Source organism: Trachypithecus francoisi, unplaced genomic scaffold (genome assembly GCF_009764315.1).
Source record: "Trachypithecus francoisi isolate TF-2019V2 unplaced genomic scaffold, Tfra_2.0 Contig00398, whole genome shotgun sequence".
In the NCBI taxonomy this organism is placed as follows: domain Eukaryota; kingdom Metazoa; phylum Chordata; class Mammalia; order Primates; family Cercopithecidae; genus Trachypithecus; species Trachypithecus francoisi.
In genome coordinates this window covers 110,312-119,203 of record NW_022680619.1, presented here as the reverse complement: position 1 = coordinate 119,203, position 8,892 = coordinate 110,312, and the positions used below count along the sequence as shown (strand labels likewise).

At 40.8% G+C, this 8,892-nt stretch overlaps 1 pseudogene; it reads right to left on the bottom strand.

The window, feature by feature from the left end:
- Positions 1 to 1,973: 1,973 nt before the first annotated feature.
- Positions 1,974 to 2,863, bottom strand: LOC117083869 (annotated as a pseudogene).
- Between the last annotated feature and the right edge of the window lie 6,029 nt (positions 2,864 to 8,892).

Here is an 8,892-nt window from a genome sequence, read left to right as displayed (position 1 = left end):
GCATAGTATTCCATGGTGTATATGTGCCACATATTCTTAATGCAGTCTGTCACAGATGGACATTTGGGTTGATTCCAAGTCTTGCTATTCTGAATAGTGGCACAATAAACATACATGTGCATGTGTCTTTATAGCAGCATGCATGATATATCCTTTGGGTATATACCCCGTAGTGGGATCGCTGGGTCATGTGGTACATCTAGTTCTAGATCCTTGAGGAATTGCCATACTGTTTTCCATAATGGTTGAACTAGTTTACAATCCCATCAACAGTGTAAAAGTGTTCTTATTTCTCCACATCCTCTCCAGCACCTGTTGTTTCCTGACTTTTTAATGATTGCCATTCTAACTGGTGTGAGATGGTATCTCATTGTGGTTTTGATTTGCATTTTTCTGATGGCGAGTGATGAGCATTTTTTCATGTGTCTGTTGGCTGTATGGATGTCTTTTTGAGAAATGTCTGTCATATCCTTTTCCCACTTTTGGATGGGGGTGTTTGTTTTTTTCTTGTAAATTTGTTGAGTTCTTTGTAGATTCTGGATATTAGCCCTTTGTCAGATGAGTAGATTGCAAAAATTTTCTCCCATTCTGTAGGTTGCCTGTTCACTCTGATGGTAGTTTATTTTGCTGTGCAGAAGCTCTTTAGTTTAATTAAATCCCATTTGTCAATTTTTGCTTTTGCTGCCATTGCTTTTGGTGTTCTGGACATGATGTCCTTGCCCATGCCTATGTCCTGAATGATACTACCTAGGTTTTCTTCTAGGGTTTTTATGGTATTAGGTCTAACATTTAAGTGTCTAATCCATGTTGAATTAATTTTCATATAAGGAGTAAGGAAAGGATCCAGTTCAGCTTTCTACTTATGGCTAGCAAATTTTCCCAGCACCATTTATTAAATAGGGAATCCTTCCCCATTTCTTGTTTCTCTCAGGTTTGAAAAAGGTCAGATGGCTGTAGATGTGTGGTATTATTTCTGAAGACTCTGTTCTGTTCCATTGGTGTATATCTCTGTTGGGTACCAGTACCATGCTGTTTTGGTTACTGTAGCTTGTAGTACAGCTTGAAGTCAGGTATCATGATGCCTCCAGATTTGTATTGAGTTAGGATTGTCTGGCAATGCGGGCTCTTTTTTGGTTCCATGTGAACTTTAAAGAAGTTTTCCAATTCTGTGAAGAAACTCATTGGTAGACCAGTGAATTTTTATACTTCATTAATATAGCATTACAAAGGAGGAAAAAGAGCATTTTTCAATGCACTAACTTCAAAGTTCCTCAAGAACAGCTGTACGTTTCACATAATTGTTTCAAAGAGAATGCCTATGAACTACAACGCTTGTTTAACTCTACAAGCTTACAGCAAAAACAGCAAATTCCCAAGGTAATGCTTCCACAGAATTACCATCTCAGGCTTCATGCAGTGTATACAAAGCACTAACAGTTGGATATAAAAGTATATTTTACAGTTTTTTATTAAAAAATAAATATAAGATTGATGCACAGATGTATTGAAGGCTGAGTAGTAATGAGTCTTTTAGTTTTTCCATTTTTGAAGGGAGAATATTTTTGTAACAACGCCCTTGAGTTCTTCTTACAAGTCACTTCAGGGAAAGATATCTTGTATTACCAAGCAACAGCAAGCTAAAAGCAGCACACTATCACAGTGGCTATTTCTGGACAGAATGGTGTAATATCCAACAGTGACTGGTAGCCTACAGAAGGAAGACTGGTAAGATCAGACAAAAGCCTGACATAGGTAAAAATGCAGCTTTCAACTGTAATTCACAAATAAAAGTCCCAAATGGTAACACTACTGACACCAACAGTGAAAGTATTAGAACCGGGATTCCAGCAATGATTTCAACCTAGCTTCCTCCTGTCACAGTTTCTGGAGGAGGTGGGACATGAGTAAGTCAGTATGCAGGAAGGTTGATGGAGCAGCTCATGTGCCTTCCAATAGGCTGAATGACTCATTACTCTGGATGGGGGACATGTGGCTTTCCTGACAGCAGAGTGCTCTACTTCAGCTGCAGCCTCTGCCATCTGTGCTTCCTTGAGTTATTCTAAAGTAAATTTTTGAACTTTCCAGGCTTCAATTCTATTTGTTACCATTCTGCCCTCCTTCTAGAAGCAGACAACAGTACTGAATGCTTGCCAGGGCCATTGCTGAAGGTCTTCTCTCTGGATCTGGAGGAATCATAACTTTTATCAACTCTGTAAACTCTCAGGAAAGCACTTGTGGTATCAAGGTAATCTAGCCTGTGTGAATTCATGCACTGGTCTCCATTTCTGGGAAGAGGTTCAACACCAGCAGCATGTACCACTGTGAGGGCAAGCAAAAAAATTATCTCTTTTGGTAGCTGTGTAATCCCCCTGTAAAACTTCATTTGCAAGACAACATTGTCGCCCTCTTCAACCTGCGGACTAGAGATCCTTGTTACACGTCCAAGATCACCTGTGTTTTCCATAATTTTGTTGGATCCCCAGTCATCTTCATCATCTTCAGAGGCAGCATCTGGGATTGAGACTCCAGATATAAAAACACTACTAGATTTTGTATCCCTGGGAACCAAAGACATTGGACGAATGTAGCTCAAGCCCAAGCTACCTTGCAAAAGAAGACCCTTCAACTTTGCTTCTTTAAAGTTAACTCATGATTCTGAAGTTTTCACTTCAGCATCAGCTAAACTTCCAGCATGACAATATTCATCCTGTGTAAGCATAGCACTATCTTCTGCCCAGGCAGAGAAATACAGAACTGGGTGAGGAAGTCGCCCAGGTACTGCAGTAGAGCTCGTGCTCCTCTCAGAGCGCTTTGCGCGCTGCAGAGTGGGCCTAAGGCTTTTCTGATCACCTAATGTATTCATCCTGCCTCTTCACACAGTAAACAGAGAACCAAAGCCTCCAGAGCAATTTTCTGTAGCTCCTGAAACTGCTGTGCGCCGTAACCTCGCGTTGCCCTCAGTCACTACAGTACTTTCAGCAGGCCACATTTCGTCTCCCAGCTCCTGAGCATTCGCTTCCATGTCTTCATCCCAAGATTCATCCCCATGCCCCCAATAGAATCCGGAGCGAAAGGATTCGAATTCACTTGGAGTCTGTCGCACACCCAATTCCCCTTTTCCTGGTTTTTCCGTATCACGAAGAAGAACCATCCCGGAGTTTAACAGAGCTGGGATCAATTCCTCCAGCTCTGAAAAGAAAAACCGGGGGTGCAAGTGGCGAGTGGCAGAGCCAAAGCTTGCAGGAGATCCACTTGGGCGCCTGAGATCCCTCAGTGACTAGCAGGGCCCTCCCTGCCCCAGGTCCTCGCAGCTCCGCGACGCCTCCCGCCGCGCCCTCAGCACTCGCCAGAATCAGTGGCCCAGGAAGCAGCTACCACTGGCCACCAGGAGCCCAAGCACCCTCCCCTCACGGGTCGCACTGGGACCCGCTGCCAGGCCGGTCAGCGCTGGATAGGGCCCCAGCACCTTCTCAGGCTCCAGCTCCCGTGGCTTCTGACCCTGGCGGGCAAGGTTCCGCTCACCCCTGCCCAGCGAAAAGGCGACAGAGACCCACAGAAATCTCAACCCATCTGGTGCGGGAGCCTGGGCCGCGGGAATGCAGCTCCGTGTTGCTGCCAGCGGCAGCCTCGCGCGCCCCCTGGTGGCCACGGGCAGAAACTGTCACACCCCACAGGCGGGGGCCCTTCAGCCCAGCAAGGGGCGGGTTGGGGGTGCCACCCCCATTCATAGACCATGAATCAAAGCCCTCTGGGGGGCAATGGCTGGTCAAGATCCTTCCCAACTGAGCTGGGACGGAGTCAAACTCAACCCCAGCCACAGTGTATGCAGTGTAGGCAGTCAGGACTTCAACCATTCCTGAGACTCCCCTTACTTATCTCACCTGTACATGCCCGACCCACATTTCCCTTCCTCTCCAGGACGCACACACCGCGCTCTCAGTCGCTTATTTCTCTTAAACAAATACGGGTGATAGTGGGTAACACATCAGTAACAAGAAACTAGCAGGTGCTCAGTAAAATGGTCTACGCTGGCTTCTTCCATAGTTAAGGCGACCATTAACAGGAATATGAGTCCACTACCCAGGAAGTGGACAATCACCGGCAGCCCCTCCGCCTCCCTCTGGCTTTGCCTTCCCCCAGGCCAACTGGCATCTGGAAAGGGTGTGGGCAAAGACCCTGTCACCTCCCAGCAGAGGGCGCGCTGCTCACGGTTTTCGGGATCCTAGGCATGGAGCGTCCCCGCAGGACCCTCAGAGATGGTGAGGAGAAAGGGCACACCCACCTGACAGGTGCAGAGGTTAGTGGGGCCGGGGTGAGCGGCCCAAGGTGGCAGGACCTGTGAATAGCAGATCCAGGGGTCCAGCAGGTCCCCAGCCAGTCACTGGGTGAGCCCCTGTCATGTGGGGATCACTGAGGTGCAGGCATTCTGACAAACACCGGGTTGAAGAACTTATGGCATTCCATCCTGACTTCTGGGGTGCTGTGCAACACATGTGAAGTCCAGCATGCACACGAAGCAAAGAGGGATAGATGGGGTGGGAGTACAAGGACAGAGTCACAGCTGGGACCCTTGAGAAAGCAGTTGGAGTTTTTCTGCCAGGGCAGGAGAAGCCTTCTGGGCCCCGAGTCTGGCATGTGCAAAGGCATAGAAGCAAGCTCCTCCTGACACAGGGCTGGAGGGGAAGCTCTAAGTATTGCACACAGACTGTTCACACTGCATTCTTCTCCCTGGACTTGCTCTGCCCACAGCATCTCCATCCTTCCAGTTAGCTATCCAGACCATCACCTCACCCTCTCACACTCACATCCTGTGGACCCCCCATTCAAGAAACAAGAATTCAGCTGCTTCTCATCCCCCATGGTTCATCACCTGATCTGAATCCCCATCCTCTCTCTCCCTACCTGGTCTCCACTTCCATCCTCGACTCCTGACGTCTCATTGCAACTCAATACTAGGTCAGATCATGTCACACTTCTGCACTGGTGCAAAAACTATGTGATTCCTTCAGTTCAGTGTCCACCAGGATTTGATATTCCCAAGGCATGTCTCTCACTCCTTTGTTCTCATTTTACCTTCACACAGAAAAACACTTTTACTTCTTGAAGTGTACTCTTACGTAGCTACTATTGGTAATCAATCTCAGTTATTACTTTTAAAATTATTTTAATTGCACTTACCATCTAAAGATATTTAGCTATATATTCAATGCTAACTTGAATAATAATTTTTCTAAGCATGCTTTTTGAATTTTTAAAATTTAAGATGACAATGGATGATTTTATTACATATAACATGATGTTGAATAGTAAATCTAAATCTAGCTAATAACAAATTCATTATCTAACATAGTTATCATTTTGTTGTGAGAACACTTATCTACTCTCGTTGCAATTTTCTAGAATGCAATAATATATCATTAGTAACTATAGGCACCTTGCTAGACAATAGATTTCTTGAAATTTATTTTATATATCTAATGGTGATTATGTGTCCTCTGACCAAGATCTCCACATCCTGTTCCACTCTCTAACCACTCCAACCTCTGGTAACCACCATTCTGCTCTCTACTTCTATGAGACCAATTTGTTTAGATCCCTCATATGAATAAGATAATGTAGTACTTTTCTTTCTGTGCATGGCTTATCTCACTTAGTAATATACCCTCCAGGATCATCTGTGTCGACAGTAATGACAGCATTTTATTCTGCTGTATGACTAAATATCATTCCATTGTATGTCTTTATGTATGTATGTATCTACATACATGTAGGTATACAAGCATATGTAGACGCACCATTCTTCAAATATATTATTTTGCATTTATTTTTATTAAAATTATATTTCTTCCTTATCTAAATACTGATAAAAAATGTCTTTTCAGTCTTTCTTCTTAATAAAAACCAAAGTTAAAGGGCGGTTTCCTCATTTTTAAATAAGATTTATTTTTCTTGATAATTTTTTTGGGTTCCCTGAAGAGTCTGCATATTACTGCTTAATTGTAAGTATAGTTCGGATTCTTTTCCCCATTCTGTGTAATGTCTGTTTCCTTTGTGGTTTATTGTTTTTACTAGGTTTTTCTTCTAGAATTTTATGATTTCAGGTCTTAGATTTAGTCTCTAATCCACTGGGAGTTACTCTTTGGATGTGGTGACAGATAAACAGCTTCATTCTTCTACATGTGGCCACCCAATTTTCCCAGCACCATTTATTATGTATGTGTATGTTTTTGTCTAATTTGCCAAAGGTTGTTTTGTTGGCTGTATTTCTAGATTCTCTATTCTGTACTATTGGGCTATGTGTTTGTTTTTATACCACCGAAATGCTGTTGGTTACTCTATCCTTGCAGTGTAAATTGAAGTCAAAGGAAAGATAAAGGAAAATTTTTGTCTTTCCTTTATCTTTAAGGAGAGTTTTAGCAAACATAAGTGTTCTTAATAGCAGTTTTTCTTTCAATACTTTGAATATATTATCCCACTCTGCCCTGGCCTGAAAGGTTTCTTCTGAGAGTTGCACTAATAGTTATGTGATGAGTTGATTTTCTGTTGCTGCTTTTAAAATTCACTTTTTGTCTTTGACTTTTGACTATGTTATTAGAATATATGTTGGTGTAAGATTCTTCATGTTCAACCTACTTAAGGACTCTTGAACTTCATGAAACTGGATGTCCACCTCCCACCTCAAATTCAGCAAGTTCAGTCAATATTTCTCAAAGTAGGTTTTCTATTCCTGCCTCTGTTTCATCTCTTGTTTCCACATAATGCATATATTGCTTATTTGATAATGTCTCATAATCCTCATAGATTTTTTACTCTTTATCTTTTGCTACTTTTTTGTTTTTTCACCTCTGACTGGATACTTTCAAGATACCTGTTTGCAACTTTGCTATTTCCTCTTCATGACTGAATCTGCTGTTAAAACACTCTATTAAATTTTTCAGTTTAGTCATTATATTCTTCAGCATTAACATTTCTGTGGTTATTTTTATGGTTTCCATTTATTGGCATAAATTCTGATTTTCTTTACATATTGCTTTCCTAATTTTGTTCATTTGTCTATGTGTGTTCTCATATAGTTCACTGAGCTAATTGTCTAAAATAATTGCTTCCAATTTTTAAAGGCACTTTGTCAATTCCTATTTCTTTAGGGTCCACTACTGAAGATTTATTGGTTTATTTAAATTGTGTCATGTTTTCCTGATTCTTCATGATTCTTGTGTCCTTGGGCTGGTATACATATTTTTGAGAAGGTGGTCATTTTTTCTAGTCTTTACAGTTGGCTTCAGCAGGAAAAGTCCTTCACCATTAAGTGTGGCCTGGTGTTCTTGTTCGGTCAGGTGGTTGAGCCTGTTGATGGATTTGGCCAAATGGCTGTGCTTTATGGTCAGAAATGTCTGCTGGTTTTACTTCCCTTGATTTGGTAGCTTGGTTGGGTGAGGTCACTTGAAGCATTGTGGGGCTCATTGAAATTTGCATGCAACAGTCACTGAGTGTTTCACCCCCTTTCTTTGGTCCCAGTTATCTTCAAGCATTCTAAGTATTAAAATTCTTCCAGTGTTGTTTGAGGCAAAGCAGATGTGTGCCCATCAGGAAGTACTCCCCAAGTAGATGCTGAATAGCCACTTTGATCTACTTTTCTCCCGGTGGAAAAATAATGGGCTGAGGATATCCTTCTCAGTACAGTATTGTTCTAGATATGGAAATGGTAAAGCAAACAAAGTAAAATCATTCCTCTTATCCTTTTTAATGATCTATGTTTGCTTTTGCTCTTTTTGGGCATTGCAGTCTCACACTGGTATTTGGAGTTCTCACAAAAGCATTCTTCCCTGTAGGTAGTTGCCAAATAGATATTTCTTTGAGGAAATCAGGGCTAGGAACCTACTATTATACCATCTTACCAGACTCCCTCTACCCCCAACCCCTTCCATCTCTCAATCTCTCAATAATTTGTAAAATAGGAAAATCCAAACATGCCTAGAAATCATTACTAAAACTAAAGAGATGAGTTGAGTGAAGCCACAGTATATAAGCCAAATGTATGAAAAGTCAATGTGTGTTTTTATAAACCAGCAATGAAAATCGAATGTTACTCTGAAAAATCAAGAAAGTACTGAGGAAAATTACAGAATACCCAAATATAGAGCCATCATATTCACATATCAGAGTATTCATATAATTAATATGTAAATTTTCCCCAATTAATATTCCACATCAACACAATTCAGTAAAATTTCAGCAAAGAGCTTTGCAAAACTTGATAAGCCAATTTTTAAAGTACTTTGAAAATATAAACAATCCAAATTAGTGAAAATAATGAAAAACAGTCACATTTACAGACATATTATCTGAAATAAATAGTACAAAGCTACAGTATTTACAACTGTGTGTTATTACCTAAGGAAATAATTGTAAATAATTGTAATAATATAGAAAGCTCAGACACATATACACACATACATATATAAATGCATATATATGTGTGTATGTAGATAAATATATTTATACACATATATAATTCTTTATCAAGGAATGTATGAAGGCAATTCAAAGGGAAGAATGGATACTTACATAAATATTCTTGGAGAGATTGAATACCCATATGTAAATATATGAATACTAATTCATCAAAGTACTTCTAAAAAGTTAACTTCAAATGAATTTGAGATCTAAATGGAATAGACACGATTACATATTTTGTATGACAAAAGTGTAGGAGAAATTTACTGTGATCCTGAGATAGCAAATGGTTTCTTAGATAGGATATACATCCAGAAAACATAAAATAAGATGTATAAATCTAGACTTCATAAGACACTGTTAACAATAAATTGACAGCCATAGCCTGAGAGAAATATTGAAATACATATATTTGATAAATGTTGGTATTCAGATTTG